The following is a 15,856-nucleotide window of genomic DNA, read 5'->3' as shown; positions in this document are numbered from 1 at the left end:
CCAAAGTCCTTTTTTTTTTTTTTTTCCAAATTCCTTCCACATGTAAAGGAAAATTTGCTCAGCTGTAAGTGATGCCACCGTGAGGTCCCGTGTGCGAGCAGGAGCACGCCTCCGCTGAGCACTTTTACCCTCACAGTCCATCAGCGTGCGCATCCCTTCTGCCCAGCCTTGGCATCTTCTGGTGCTAACAGCAGCTCTGAGACTTTTGCTGTATTTAGTGGTAGTAGTAGTACTATTATGACGTAAATGTGTTGTGAAGAAGACCCTGTGTTGAGCCGTGTTGCACAGCAATCCCTCTCCCAAGCAGGGACGGAGATGTGTGGGACAGACAGGGGACACGGGGACACACGGACGCCTGCAGGAACCGCGTGCCCAGCTAAGCAGCTCCTTTGACCATTTACCTTGAAAACAGCCCCGGCGCTTCCCCTTCGCAGCACCACGCCACGGGCACAGGGGCCAGGGCAGCTCCTGCGCAGAGGGACAGAGTTAACGAGACATTAAAGATTTGTACATCGGTGCAAAGCAGAGAGAGCACCGGATGCCGAGGGGAGGGCATCGGGGGGGTCCCATCCTGGGAGCTGGGGATACCCCACCCAGCTGCGGGGACGGACCAGCTCCCGAACGGGGAGCCAGCCTGGAGCGAGCCGCAGGCACGCCTGGACCTTTGCAGCGGCATCATTTCACAACAGCAAATGCTTTCTCCTGATAGAGATGTAGGATCTCCCCCCCCCCCCCCCGCCTCTTGTGATGATTAATGTATAGCTTCTCCGCACTCATCTCAGCGCCACAGCACAATCCATCTCCCCTGCTCGTTGCCTCGCCCTCCCCCTCCCCACCTTCTTTTTTTAATGAGAAAATATTTTTTATTTTTTTGCTGCAATGCTTTTCTGCGAGCGGGGAGGCGGCGGCGGGGGCTGGCTGTGAGTAATGGCAGAGTCTCCTGGCAATGGGCACACAAGGACCAGGCTGCAATCTAGCACACCTCCAGCCCGGTGACAAGGGCTTCGTGCGATGGCCAGGACTGAAAAATAAAAATTTAATGCAACCCCCTGGCTACTCCTGGGTTTTTTCTGAAAGGCCGTGGCTTGCTGGCAGGTTTGCCCTCCCCGCTGTCGCCCACCATCCAGCCTCCTCTTGATGGAGATCAGAGGAGCAGGAAGAGGGACGCCTTGGTCGGCACCTTTCATCCGCCTCCTCGGGAAGGTGGTGTTAAGCCCACCTAACCCAAATGACCCCAAACCTTTTCTGAAACGCCTGGAGGCTTTGGTGAGCTGCGCTCAGTTGACAGGGTTGGAAGGAGAAACCCTGCTTCAAGTAATACCTTGGTTTTGCGTTAATTAGCGACCTGTTGGCTTTAGGAAGGGTCGTTTCCACCTGCGGGGAAAGGGAAAGTGCCCCTCCCCAGCTAATTGGGATTCACACCCCGGGGCCAGGTTCTCACTGAGCGTGGCACGAACCCCAAACCACACACCAAACCACTCACGGTCCCTGCCCTGGAGCCGAGCGTAAAACCGGGAGAGGTTTATACACACGGCTCATGGTGGGAAGGCGAAAAGGGATTAGTAATAACTGACGAGGTATTTTAGTGCCAGTGCGGGCTCAGGCGCTGGCTGCGGGATGCTGCCCGGCAGGCTCCGGCACCGCTCGATGGACGGGGGGAGCAGTGTCAGATCCACCCCCACAGCTATTTTCCTCTGAAGACGGTAAGTCAAATAACGGCAGGAACCGTGGAGAGCCCAGACCCGTCTGGGCAGGGGAAAGGGGGGGGCTGCCCAAGCTGCTCCCGCAGCCCCCGGCTCCCCGCAGCCCCCGGCTCCCCGCAGCCCCCGGCGCTGGCTGAGCCTGCGAGCGGCTCCCATGGCTGGTCGGCTCCTGCCTCCTCCCGAACAGCCTCTCCTCCTCCTCCCGCTCAGGGGATGTGGCTGCCTGCAGAACGGCCTGGTCATGGAGCAGAACCTGCACCTCCTGTGGGAATTTAATTTAAAGCAGCAGCAGCTGCCATTAGGGGCATATTTAATTGTTAAATCACTCTTTGTAGGAGGCTCCTGATATGTTTTCCTTGGTGAGCAAGATCTGGTGCCATGGACTTTCCTGGTGCCAGGTGCTCACTTGTCATTTACACCTTTAAAAAAAGAAAATCTACCTTTAGAGCTGATAATAACAATATGAAAGAATCACCACCTAACACTCGGCAGCCGTTAAACTGAGCCGGGCAGCCCCACGCGATGCTCAGGCTGGGAGATGAGACAAGAAGGATGGAGAGCAGGGCTGGCCGTGGCCAGCCAGCACCATTTCAAACTAGTTCAAACCTACCTTGGTTTGGAGAATTAGGTTTATGCTTATCCTGGCTCCATTTTAGCCTCCAAACATTTGCAAATATAAATCAATGGCTTGACACTCACCCCAAAATAGCAGTTTTCCTCTGAGAGACTAAAGTCTCTCTCCTTCTGTGCTGGACGCTGCCAGAAGTGGTTTGTCAAAAGTCCCTGGGAGGCTGCAGAAGGGAGAAGGAAGAATCGAGTCTCTGTCAATATTTCCATTCTTAATAAACCAGATTTATAATATCCGAGGCCTCATGGAAGCTTTATCACTGAGTACCCGATGGCCGCGCCATTAACCTGTGCTATCTGTAGCTAAACTCATTACTTTATGAAGTACTTTGAGTTACCTTGGAGTACAAAAGGTGACGCAACTAATCCTGGTCTGTGAAAAACCATATTGATTGGAATGTAACCGCCAGGTAATGCGAGGAGCGTTTGTAGCCCTCTGCAGAAACACGCTTTGAGCGCTCGTCGCTCCGCGCACAATACCCAGCTCTTTGCATCGGGGTTTACCATCCCATCACCCGGCTTCAGGGCACCGGCAAGGCGGGGTGAGGTGTCCTGCCGTACCCCGCTCGGCTTTCCCCGGGCAGACGCGTGAGGTGAGGTACAAACCAGTGCCAGACGGTGCTGCCGATGGCTTGTGCCGGTGCTGTCGGTGCTGTGCAAGTGCTTTGGGTTCGGTCAAAGGCAAACACTTGGCTGGTTGCTTAAAGCTGTCGGATATATTTTACAAGTTGCAGACACCTCGGTTTACAGCCCAAGCTTCCCAGAGCCCATGCTGTCTTGCAAAAGCCTATGATGAAGCTGCTAAGGCAGTCGCTCATCACCCGGTTACTACAGCTGGGGTATCAGTAAGTGCAAATTAGACCTATAGCTGTATACATTTGTGTATAGACTCACTGGTCTGTGCCTTCTAGCTCTTCCCAGCTGAGGTCCCTGGTACCCAGCGCACAGGCTGCTGTACATTTATCATCATGAATCTCCTTTCACGTTGCACCTTGAGAAGAACCAAGTACCTTGCTTTAATATAGTGCTATTGATCCTGAGAGCTTAAAACAATAACCATTGTATAATCAGAATTCACAGTTTTCCAGGAACTGTGATTGAGTTGCTCTTAAGATTTTGCAGAGACAGAAAGAAATTCAGTGCCTTCCCAAAAAGGCGCACGAGGCCCCGGAGAGGAGAGGATGCAGGAATCCAGCCCCACAAATGGCCCCAAACCCCAGACCTTGGACAAAAAGCAAAGTATGTCAAGAAGGCAACACATCACATTACTATAGTACTGTATAAAATATTTAACTTTTGAGTACATTATCAAAGTGGTTTCTTTTGACATTACATTTGTGCCCTTGTAAAAGACATGCAGCCGAGAGCAAATATCCATCCCAGAACAACCAAACATCGCTGCAGCGCAGCGGCCACGTTGGCTCAGGGGACCCGGGACAAGGCTGACACGAAATCTGCATTACCTCCCGCTCCCGACGAGAGGCCGTCCCAAGTCTGCCAGCGCGAGCTGCCACCACCACCACGTGCCGTGCATCATCACAGCCATCGAGCCCTGGCTGAGACACGCTCCTAAGTACATCAGAGCAGGAAAACATGCTTGTACAGGAGACTTCTGCTATTTAAGTACCTCTGATCAAAAGCATTTTATCATCTTCCCTGCCTTAATGCAAGGAAATGTGCAAATAGAAAGCAAGGCTTTACTGCAGGTATTCAGCCCTCTGCAAGCAGGCAGCGCCTCGCTTCCAAACCTTATAATAAATAGAAGAGGAACAACCTTTTCCTTGCTCAAAATGGTTCACTAAATATTTCACTGAGCATCTTCGTTTTCCATTTGTCCTGCTTCGGTTCACTGCTTGTCTCTCCCATTTGTTCTTATACTTCTGCAGCTGCAGAAGGACCCTGGTGGCACTGAGGCAACTGCACATGCAACAGGAGAGGGGACCCGCTAACTTGCCATTTTGCAGAGAAAGCACCATTTCAGCACAGCAACCTCTTCACAAAAAAAAAAAAAAAACCCACCAAACCACAAAACCAAACGCCCACCCCCCAAAAAAAACCCAGCCCAAAACAATCCTAAAAAAAAAAGTCCAAAACAAACAAGCAAAAAACCCCCCTTTTTCAACGAGACTCAGCAAAGAACCAAAAAAGTGAGACCAGATAAATTGGAAATGATGTCCAGTCATTGGGGGTGCCCCTGGCCATGCCACCCCTCTGCAGATGGAAGCTCAGTCCCCATTGTTTGGGCTTCCTCCTCCTCAGGGAAGGCTGCAGTAAACCTACAGACTTCAGCCCAGACAGAAGAGGGTTGGTTTTTTTGTTTTAAGAGAATCTCTCCATTTCATTGCCTAAGAACAACGCAGATGAACAGTGAAAGGGCCAAGGCCAGGCTCAGCCTACCTTCTGCAGGAGTGTTTCAGGGCAGGGTCCTCAAGGATCACTTTTCTCAAGGCATCCTAATTAGCATGGCCGAACAATGCTGAGGCTCCTTTGCGGGCTGAGCATGGAGCAGAGGGCAACACTGGATTCACCTCCCGAAAGGAGATGTCTTTTTAGCACAGTTTTTTAAGAAAAAGCAGCCTTGCTCTGCTTGCATCCCCTTCTCCTGCTTCCCTTCTGTTCCACACAGACCGTTGAACTCATTGACAAGGAGCAGCTAAATTGGACAGAGCCAGAAAGATAATTAAGTCCCTGCACCTTTTGTGAAAAACAAGGGGCCAAAGGAGAGCTTTGTCAGCGCAGATGCTTCATTCAAGGAGCAGATAAAGCAGAATTTATATAGCCAAAAAAAAGTCTCCATGGCAAAGAGACCTTAAACCTGCCCGAACCGGGATAAAACCTCTAAGAGGACTCGCAGCCAGCTGCAAGGAACCATGAGGAACCCAACGTCTCTTTGCATTGGCACTTGTGAAACGACTTGTTTCCTGTGAGGTCACCATCCAGCGTCCCACCGGGTGCTCAGAGCACCAAGTCGCTGCTGGAGAAGCGAGCGAGACGCAGTGGCACGGGGCGTCTGGAGGAGCAGCGCGTTGGAGGGCTCGGTGGGATGGGGAGGCAGGGCAGGACCAGGCAGGGTCGGTCACAGCCAGGCGGCTCCTGCTCTCCCAGCTGCTCCCCGAGCTGTCAGAGGGCTGCGAGTCCCTGGCCCAGGGTATTTCAAATGCCCCGTGCTTCTGAAAATCATCCCATGCGCTCCATCCTGGTTATTTATAGGAGCTTATTCTTGAAAGTTTCGGTGGGGATTGGAGCCCTGCTATGCCAAATCCTATACAAACACATATTAACAGACCCCAGACAGGGCTTGCTCCTCGAGTTGTGATTTAAAGTCCATACAGAGATGGCAAGTCCGAAGCAGTTCTTCCCCGGGAACGTGCTGCAGACCTTGAAATATTCATTGCTGTCTGTGTCTGTTTTGTTGTGGGTTTATACAGCTCTTCTCAGAGCGAGTTCTGGCCTAGGCAGGGTGATGCCAAGGCGTCCAAGGAACACACTTGACGGCTGATAATGTAATCTCTCTGCCCAAGAAATGCAGTTTCCTGGTGAAGACAAAGCGGCCGGCACGGGCTGGGTAATCCTGCACAGGCAGTGCACAGCTGCCCGCTCCCGGGACAGCCTAATGCTGCTACTTGCAGACAGAAGGTCTTTCGGACTGATTGCATTATAATTTAATCCATCCTTCAGCGATTTTTAGCTCTCAAGATTGTTGTTATTTTACACCTCAGCAGAAGTTCATGAGGAACAAAATGAGGTTGCAATCCTCTAGGGGAAGCTGGCAAGAGTCTCAAATCCATCTTTGTGGAAACAGATTTAAGCTTAGGTCCAAATAATTAGTTCTTTACCCAGGCCTTAAGCTAAGAAGATGTTGAGTTCATCTGCAGAGGCTGCAGAATAACTTCCTGGAAAGCTGCATTACACTCACGTTTCTTTTGCACACTCATTTATAAAGTGGAGGTTCAGAGCGGGGCTGGACTCAGCTCGTGGTTGGGAGCCACAGCACGGTGCGGGTGGGAGGATGACCCAGCGCTGCTGCCTGCATTGCCAGGAGGAGCTTTTGCATGGGGACCAGAGAGCCCTCTGGCTCTACATCGAAGATAATTTGGATAAAAAGCTTTTTTTTCCCACCTCTGTCTTCTCTGGGCAGCCTCGTGCTGCCGTAGCATGGCGGGGGGTGCCTGGTGCCATTGGCTCATCAGAAAAAAGTGCAGCAGGGTGGGAGGAGGGAGGCTGCACGCACGGGGAGATCCAACTGCATTCCCAGCACCAGATCTCCAACTTTGGAAACTCAATGGTGAATTAACAACATCTTTGGCACTTCTAATCAGAGACACAGCTAAGAAAATTCTTGCCGATGCAAACAGCATGAAAGCCTTGGGAGACAGAAAGTGGAGTCATTCCTGTCCTCCCATGAGTTGCTCCCTGCTCTGCCCTGGTGTCTGGATAATCTCTGTGTGGAGGAGTCCATGGTGCAGAGCTGCTATGGACCAGTGAAATGCTGGGCTTTAACTGGGCTTTAGCCTATTGCCACAGCATCCCGGTTCCAGACATAGCCAAAGCAAAGGCAGAGCCGAAGGATCTTCATGCACCAGCTGTAGTAACACATATGTGCTCAGAAAACATAATTCTTCATCATTGCTTTCCTCCATCACAACAGTGACCAAAGCTCTTCGGGGCAGAAGATCACAGTGAACTGGTGCCGAGGAAGGAAAAGAGGAAGGAAACCATCTCCTGAAAGCATGCAAAAGGGAGGAAATCAGCCCGAAGAACAGAAAGTTAGCTACAGAAATTTCTCAGGCTCACAAGGCAAGGATAAAGCTCAAACTTCCTGTAGGCAAAGAGTAAAAGGATAAAAACAGTCCCATTACACTGAGCCACTTAAAGCCATTTGAAAGATAACAGCAGTTCCTACTGTCAGATGGCTGCTGCACGGGTGGGAATTCCCCCTCGCGTTGACTGAACCTTGTTCCAGGACCACGTACTGCAGGATTTCAGCTCATGGGGCTTTTACCCCTGACCGTACATATGTTTTTCCCTCTGCCCAGGAGCGCTGCTCGCCTTCACGGGCAGTTCATATGGAAGGGGAAGAGCTGGACCTCTGCAAAACTCCTCCCATACCGCACGCAGCCTCGGAGAGCCCCTCATGTTGGCCCAATTATAAGGGCAAACCTTTGGTCTTGAGCATCAAGCCTTGCATCATCATGGGGGAGACATGGGCTGAATTTGTCTCTTCTCACCCCAAATCCTAGGGAAGACCCCAGCCCCCCTATAGCTGGGGAGCTGCTGAGCCCCCGGGCATCACTGGGACAGGGGGTGTTTGCACCCCTGGGGGCACTGGGAGAGTGGACTGGGCCACCCAACAGCCTCCAATAGCCCTTTTGCAGAGCGCTCTGCTCCCCGCCCCCCCCGCCAGCCCCCAGCTGAGCCCTTCCCCGCCATCGACACAGCAAAGTCCTGAGAGCCCAGAAGTCCACCCTTCCTTCTCACCTTTCCTCAAATCCAACCAGGACATGTCCCACCTGCACCCCCCACCCTGCTCCCCCCACAGAGCTCCTCTCAGAGGCTTTCCAAAAGGGTGGAAAATAAATCCATCAACCTATACATGAGCTTTAATTCCCCCCTTGCCAGGCTGCCAGGGAACATAAAACCACCGTGCTCACCACGTGGGCTGCTGTGCTGGCCAGGGAGTCTGCTGTGAGTTGCAGATACCTGGCAAATTCAGCTCATGCATCATCCTTTCTGCTCCCCCCATGGCCCAAACCCATCGGGAGGCATTGGGAAACCCCAAGCCTCCACTCTCCCAGCCGGAAGGAAGGGGAGCAGCAGCTGCGTAGTTTGGGGGCCGTGGGGACACCATGGGGACACATTTCTCATGCTGCTGCTGCCGAAGCTGCGCTCGGGAGGAGTGATGGCTCTGTCAGCTTCCCTCTGCCCACAACCAGCTGCGCTTTCTCTTATTTATTCCCCACTTTGAGCTGCGGTGTGTGGCTGCAGAAGCATTTGGAAGTTTGTGTAAAGGTTTTATTGCTTCATTTTTAACCTCTGCACAAATGTCTACATCATTAGCTTGAGGTTTTTTCCCCTCTGTATCACCCTCCCCTCCACACTTTTCTCCTCCTGGCCATCTTTGTGCTCCTGCCACCTGTCAGGCGGAGCGGGATGGGGAGCTGGGGAGGGAGATTTATTAGCGCTGAGGTTGTTTTGCTGAAGGAGAGAGTTGTTCCAAAGTTTTTCAGTGCCACATGCAAAGATGTAGATGCACAAGGTCTGGTTCTCCGCCACTCACTTCATTCCCGTGTCTTGACCCCTCAACTGCAAACAAAACCATCGTGGTCCGTCTCCCACAGCCCATGTGTCGGTGCAGGGGTGGCAATGCAAACTCATCGCTTGCACACCAGCCTCCAAAACCTGCCCACTGAGTGATACCTGGCACCACAGCCCCATTTCACTGTGAAAGCACCAAAGCCTGGCCTGGAAAGCCAAAGCTGTTACCAAGATCACAGCCACCACTTCCCTGCTCGGTGCCTGTCCTACGGGGCAAGGGGGGCTGGAGGCCAAGGGCATGCGGTTGTCCTCGTCCCACAAGGGCATTTGCTGGAGAGCAGACAGGTGGCAGGCCATAACTGAGTCCCAAAGCTGACAAACTGACTCGTACAGTGCATTACCACTTAATTACGATACCCTACTTTGAATTCCCACCAGCATGAGGTTGTCCACCCGATGCCACTTGGCTAATGACCATGATAACCCCTATGGAGCAATGAGCCTACCCTGGAGCTGGGCTGTCCCACCACCGAGGTGTCATCACCAGCCCTGGGGAGAGCCAGGGCCCCCACCCCGAGGAGGAGCTGTGGGAGAGGCAGCCCCATCTCAGCAGCGAGGACCCTGCATCGCCTTCACGTGTTTCTCATGTAATCCAGAGCAAAGTATACATTCGCGTCTAGTGCAACCCAGGGGTTAAGAAAACGCAGGTGCTGCAAAATTTATCATGCCCTGGCATTCCCGTCTGATCTCTGTGCTTGTCCACAGGCGAGAAAGAAGCAGCAGAGATTTTCTTTTTCTTTTTGAAGATGCGCTTCTGCAGCCCTGGGTACACACATTTGCCATTTCGCCCTCACCCTGGCTCGGCTTGGTCCCACCTTTCTCTAAGGAAAATGTCCTGTGTCCTTGTCAGCAGGTCCAGCCCCGCAGCCGGGCACACAGCACGTCAGGACACGACAACTCGAACCTCAGCGCAGAACGGGCTCTTCCCCTCGCACGCCGGCAGTGACTTGGCACGCCAATAAGCTCTTGACACCTTGGACTTCAGAGGCCAGTTTGCTGCCACCGACAGCAAAACTCACCCCCCAGGAACAGCGTGTTCAGTGTTTCAGATAATTTCAAACCGTATTTTCAAGGTGGGGGGTAAGATATGCAGAGCAAAATTCTTCCAAAATAGGAATCCTGCATCTGCAAATATTAGTGATTCAGGCATCGTATCAGAGATTATCCACCGTCATGGCGTGTAGAGGGAAGATGGATTTCAAGATGATAATAGGAATGACACACGTTGCTTTTTCTCCCTTTCTGCTGACATACAATTTAGCAGTCACTGCAGAATTTTCTTCCCGTTTAAAATTTCCATTTAATAACCAAGAAGCTCATGTTAATTCCGATGATCTTTTCCACAGCGTGGTAAGGAAGGGTGCCTCTTCTAGAAGCTTTTTTTGAGTCTCAGTGGTTGTGTCTAATAAAATAAAAAAAAAAAACCAACCTCCTGTGGCTTTGCAAAGACCAAGGAGTACATGTCCTTTACCACACTGTCAAACGCCACTTGACCCAAGGTTGGGCAGAGTCAACAGTGTTTAAAAATGAGACTCTCCTAGAAGCATCTCCTCCTAAGTGGTGTCCATGAAAGATTTCTCAATCCATTTGCAGGACTGATGGGGATTGAGGTGAGCATCTGCCACCCCGTACCTGAGGCAGGACTCCCATGGGACACAGGGCTGTGGGGCTGGAGCACCCATGGGTGCCCCCAGCTCAGGGCAGACATGCTGCCCCAGCCTCTGCTGCAAACCTCACCTAGGAGGATTGGGCGATGTGGTGTATATTTTAGCTGCGCTGCTTTTTTATTCCAACTTTCACATTTCCCCTTACCCCAAACCAAAGCTGTGCAGACCGTTGGAGCTGGGCTAACCCCAGCCAGACAGCGCTGGCCTTACCAAGAGGAGACAAGAGCAGTGCGACGGCCCCCCGATACCCCACCTCTCCCCCACGCACTGGTGAAGCTGCCGTCTTGGCAGCTTGTGCCAGCTGGGAAATTGCAGCTTGCTTTATTTATATATTTTCCCAATGAAGTGTAGCTTGCAGTAAGGCTAACCCACCGAGTTAACTTCCTCCTCAGTTAAACAAACAGCAAAATCATTACAAAATTATCTCCTGTGCATTAGAGTTGCATATATTCACTTATCCTATAGAGCAGAAACACAGGGCATTGCTTAATTAAAGATGTGGGTGTAGAGGCATAGATTTAGCATGCAAATCTCGGGGCTGTAAGCATACAGCCAGGATACATACAGAGCATATTAATGTTTTGTGCGTCGAGCCCCGCTGTTTAAAAAGCAGTGGCTAGACCTAGTCTGAAGGAAGGAGCGCCGGCGCTGATTTATCCTGGGCTCTCTGCTCTTGCTGAACTTTATTTATTTACCTAAAAGCATCCCATGGACAGAGCTGGAGAAGCGAGGGCATCTTCACACCAACCTTGGTGAATAACATCCCCCATCAGAAAGTCACTCCCTCATTCCTCTCCCTGCCCTGAAATAACTATATAAACCCAGTGTTTCCCATTTCTTTTTTGTACAACGTAATTCAGGTTATTGCCAAGAACTGCAAATTGTTTACCAGCCTCGTGCAAACAAAGACTCTTGATCAGCCACAGAAGCACAGCCCTGGGGCTTTCCAGCAAGTCTGAATTCTTTAATTACTTAACAAAAGCTCAGTCTTACCTTTTTTTTTCCTTTCCTTCGGTTGTTACCTTGGAAAACCACAATCCTGGATACCTTCCATACCGCATGCTGCTAAAAACCTCGTTTAGTGATGATTTTGCCAAAGTAGTTCCCAAGCTGAGGTTGAAACGGGACCAAAGCCGTGCTGCGGCGGGGAGGGCTGCGTGGCACGAGGACGCTGGCATCGGCTTAAACTTGCCTGCTGGTAAAAGCTTCTCCTGAACACGCGCGTGTGCTCGTGCACACATGTGCCTGAGAATGAGCATCTCCCACAGCTGCAGACCCAGCCTGCCAGCTGCCCCGCGAGCACCCCGGCGCATTTCGCTCTAATTTTATACCTTGATCTTTGCTCTTATCTGGTTTTGATCACCAGGACCCCAAAAAGCGTTTCGGAGCGAAGCAGACAAAGGACTTTTCACGGGTGTAAGTGGAAAGGAGAGCACGGGCAGTGGGAATGCACGGGGCGGCTCTCGCAGGCAGGGTGAGCAGTTCTGCAAAATCCAGCTCTCCTCCAACAGCGGAAGGGGTGAGAACGGCGCCTGCCGTCCTTCAGCTCTCTCCTAACATCTGCACTTCACTGCCACCGGAGTGAGGGAAAAGCAAGGCAGGTGGAAGGTAGAGTTTACTAAAATTTTTAAACATGGCTTGTTTTTTCCATCTCGGAAAAGCCTCTAGCCTCTTTCATTGAAAAAATAATTTGCACATATTTAAAAAAATCATTTTTTAATAAAGAGGCAAAATTTGCATTGCATTAACTGAGTAGCAGTTCAAGGTGCAGAATAATTCACTGTCAATCTCAGGAAGGCGTCTGTGGAGGGTAAATAAGCCTCGTGCACGGCCGGTTCTGTGTAAGCTGTCATTGCAGCCAGTGCATCAGTCAGGAGAAAAACATAACGTTGGCGGATCTCTGAATACATAAATAAAACATGCTTACCACTTGCCATCAGCAAAAAAATTTAAAAAAAAATAAAAAGACTGCCTTTTTAGCTCCCCCCTTACCCCTCCCTTATCTATACCACTTTGCTTTATAGCATAAATTCAGTTTTCAACATCTCTGATTTCAGACATCCAAATGGGCTCTCAGGAAAGGGGGAGGGATGGAAAACAAAGCCAAAAGTTTGGCAAAGCTGAGAAAATGCCAACTCAGCACAAAGGGACCGCTCCAGCCTCGTCCCACCCCAGCCCCTGCTAGCGATACCCCGGTTTAGGAAGAGCAGGAGAGGCACGGCGGGGGCCGGCTGGGCTGGGCTGAGCCCCCAGCACACCGTGAGAGTCGTGGTTTTCCAGCCTGGACCCCCGGATGGCCGTAATGCCAATGGCAGCGGCATCTCCCAGCCCTCCGGCAAATAACCCCGTCAATCCTCAATCAAATCCCTGGCAGCGCAGATGTCGCAGTCAAATGCAGTAAATTGATTTGCCATAAGTCATATTTTCTGTCTCAGCCATAAATGTGTCAAACCCAATCTTTTTAACTGTAAATAATGCCAGAAATTCCCCCTTTTTTTTTTTTTAGAAGCCTCCACTACAAAACCTCCAGCAGAGGATGGAAGTGCTGTACTAAAGTGTGGGGGTGTTGAGGTTGCATTTACAAAAGCGATCTGATCCAGACAAGTTTTGCTTCATCCTCTGGGATGCACCGCAGCCGGGGAAGCCGAGCAGGAGGCAGGACGATGGCGGCTGAGGGATAACCCCAGGCTTCGCGCTGGAGGAAGGTACAGGTGAGACCCCCATGCACAGCACTCCCCAGCTCTCCTCCGCAAAGAGAGGAAGGTCAGAAGGGAGAGCTGATATGAATTATTTTGCCTTGGGTTTATTTATTCTTCGGGTCTTGGGGGAATTGCACACTCAGCACTGCTATCAACAACCACGAGCTCGCAGATGCCTGATGTTTTTGGGAGGATTCAATAAAAAGCACGAGGCAACTGGCTCTGAGATGGGCTGCCAGCACCTGCCTGCCCTGTGCCCACGTCCTGAGTGTGGCCAGTCCTTATTTCCAGAGCTCCCTGCGGCTGCTGGATCATTGCCCCACGAACAGGGATTTGGGCAGCTCGTCCCTCACTGAGGCCATTGCTTCCAGTTCATTCAGTGTCTTAGTTCCCACTAAAGCACCCGGAGCACCACCAAACCCAACACACTGCCTAATATTCTGCTCTACATCACATCTGCGAATGAAACACATCTGTCTCCGAAACACACTCCATGGGCTGCTCTGAAACCAGAGAGAGACAGGACTACAGTAATTGATGTCAAACTGTCCTTTCTGCCAGCGTTTGGGGGGCTGATCTGACGATACCAACGGAAATCACAGCTTATGTTTAAGAGAAAGCTCTTCCCGAGGAGACTGACCTCCCATCCGCACCCAGCCTATTTGAGCAGCAGTGGGAAACATCTGCCCCCGCACCATCACCTCCTCCCAGTCTGCCAGGAGCATCTCGGCAGTGCTTCTCACCTCCCCACTCTCTTCCTCACATTCTTCTTTTTCCATCACTCTTTGCTGACAGGACCAAAGCTCTCCACCAAAACCCATCCAGTTAATCACAGACAATCATCCCCATTTCCATGGAATTACACAAGACAATCAGGGTGTGCGGCCGTGGGAGCAATGCTTCCCTCTGGCACGTGGGTAAGGCCGCTCGTCCCTTCCTCCAGCCCTTCCCAGCCTCTCACTGTCCCACCATGGGCATCACCTGCTGAAGCAGCACATCCAAATCCATCCCACCGAATGAGACACACGGCTGGAGGTAGCGGGTTGATAATGAACGTGGGTTACACCATCTTCTCTTCCAGCTTTCTGCAGTGGCAAGTTCAGCCCACAGCCAAGAAGACCTCTACCTTCATCACAGGGCTTTGCCTCCAAGGTCACTGGTTGATCCCACCCCATTGGCTCTGTCTTGCACGTGGAGCTCACCAAGGCATCCATCTGGAGTTCTGTCCCAACCACCGCCCATGGCCATCGCTGCTGGCTGTATCACTGGGCTGTCCCACCAAGGCTTTTGTTCTCACTGGCAAAGGCCACCTCAGGACAGAGTGACCTGAAATTTCCTTTCACCTGGCACAAACTCAATTTCCTTGGGCATAAGGCACATTCTCACAGGATCCGGGTTTCTCCTGCCGTTACACAACTGCTGAAGCAAAGCCAAGCTTCTGCTGTAAGTGCAGGAGATGCTGATGCCACCATGCTGTCCCACTGCACGGGCAGTGTTTGTGCTGGAGCGAATGGTTGCTGTAGACATCAGTATTCTGGTGCCTGCCTGACCCTCCCGCCTCCCCCGGAATTTGCTCATGTACCACTGGGGAAGAGCTGGTGGATCAGGTGATACGGTGGTGGGATTGTTGAGCACAGCAAGAAGGTGAACTCACCAGATGAACCATAGCTTTTTGCATGCAGATTTCTAAGCACCATCCCAACGCACTTTACCACCGGCAGCAACCCCAGTACAACACCTGCTTGCCCCCAAGAGTCTGCTTTAACACCCCCACCACAGCTCTGCAGCTGAACCATCATCCATCCTGCAACCTCCCTGCTTGGCTCTGGGTTCCCCCACATTATTAAATTGCAGGAGCCACAGATTGAAGAAATTCACACTGGAAATCAGAAATAAGGGCACTGTTTTGTGAACTCGCAGCTCGCTGGTGCTTTCTCTGATCATTAAAAGCCTGCATCCTTTCAAGCCAAGCACAAACCTCCCACTAGCCATGCTAGAAACCAGAAGGTGCACAATGGAGACAGCAATTAGGAGCAATTGCTGCATAGACAGAAAAATAATTGATCGGTACTTCTTCAGATGAGCCCCGCACTGGGAAAGCAACCAAGCTGGGGTGGAATGGGCTCCCTGGCCATCCCTGTGATTTGGACATTTTTCAGTTTCATACTGGGATAGAATTAAATAAAAAAGTGTCTCTGCTGGGTTTTGTTTGCTAAGTATTGGAAGGTGATAAGCAACAGAAGCCTTGGGAAAGGGCACTCACTCCAGGTGGGAAGGAGGGGGTTTCTCTGTGCTAAGCAGAGGGTAATGACTGTTTCAGTGGGTACCTCCCTCTGTAAATGCCACCTCCAAGTACCTGAGATGCTGCTCCAGTGGGGCAAGCCAGGGCCTGATGCATCCTTTATTTATTTTTGTAGCAGGTTTTCCAATTTGTGTTGCACTCAGCATCTGCTGGGGCTTTGGCTGGGAGCTGTTAGCGGCACAGCAGACCTGGGGGTCTGCCTCCTCGGGGGCACCCGTCAGCGTGGGATGTCCCTCACCCGGAGCAAGCTGGCTGCCCAAATTACATGTTGCATATGCAACAGCAACACTTTGTCTCCTGATCTTTAATTTACTCATGGTCTCTGCAGGATCCTAAATGGACTTGGAGATTTTTAATAAATGGGACATTGGTATTCCCTTGGTTTTCCACATTCAGCAGTGTCAACATGTTTCTAGTGCAAACCCTTTGACAGAGCTTCCCGATGTGCCTGGTCCAGGACACCTCTCCCTGAGTCAACGCAATGCCAGATCTTGAATTAAGCTTCCTGCTCTCCTCTGCTGCATCAGACTAAAGCCAGTCTGC

Source organism: Grus americana, chromosome 17, assembly GCF_028858705.1.
Source record: "Grus americana isolate bGruAme1 chromosome 17, bGruAme1.mat, whole genome shotgun sequence".
NCBI classification, from domain to species: domain Eukaryota; kingdom Metazoa; phylum Chordata; class Aves; order Gruiformes; family Gruidae; genus Grus; species Grus americana.
The sequence above is the reverse complement of the archived record's forward strand: the minus strand, read 5'-3'. Positions refer to the sequence as shown.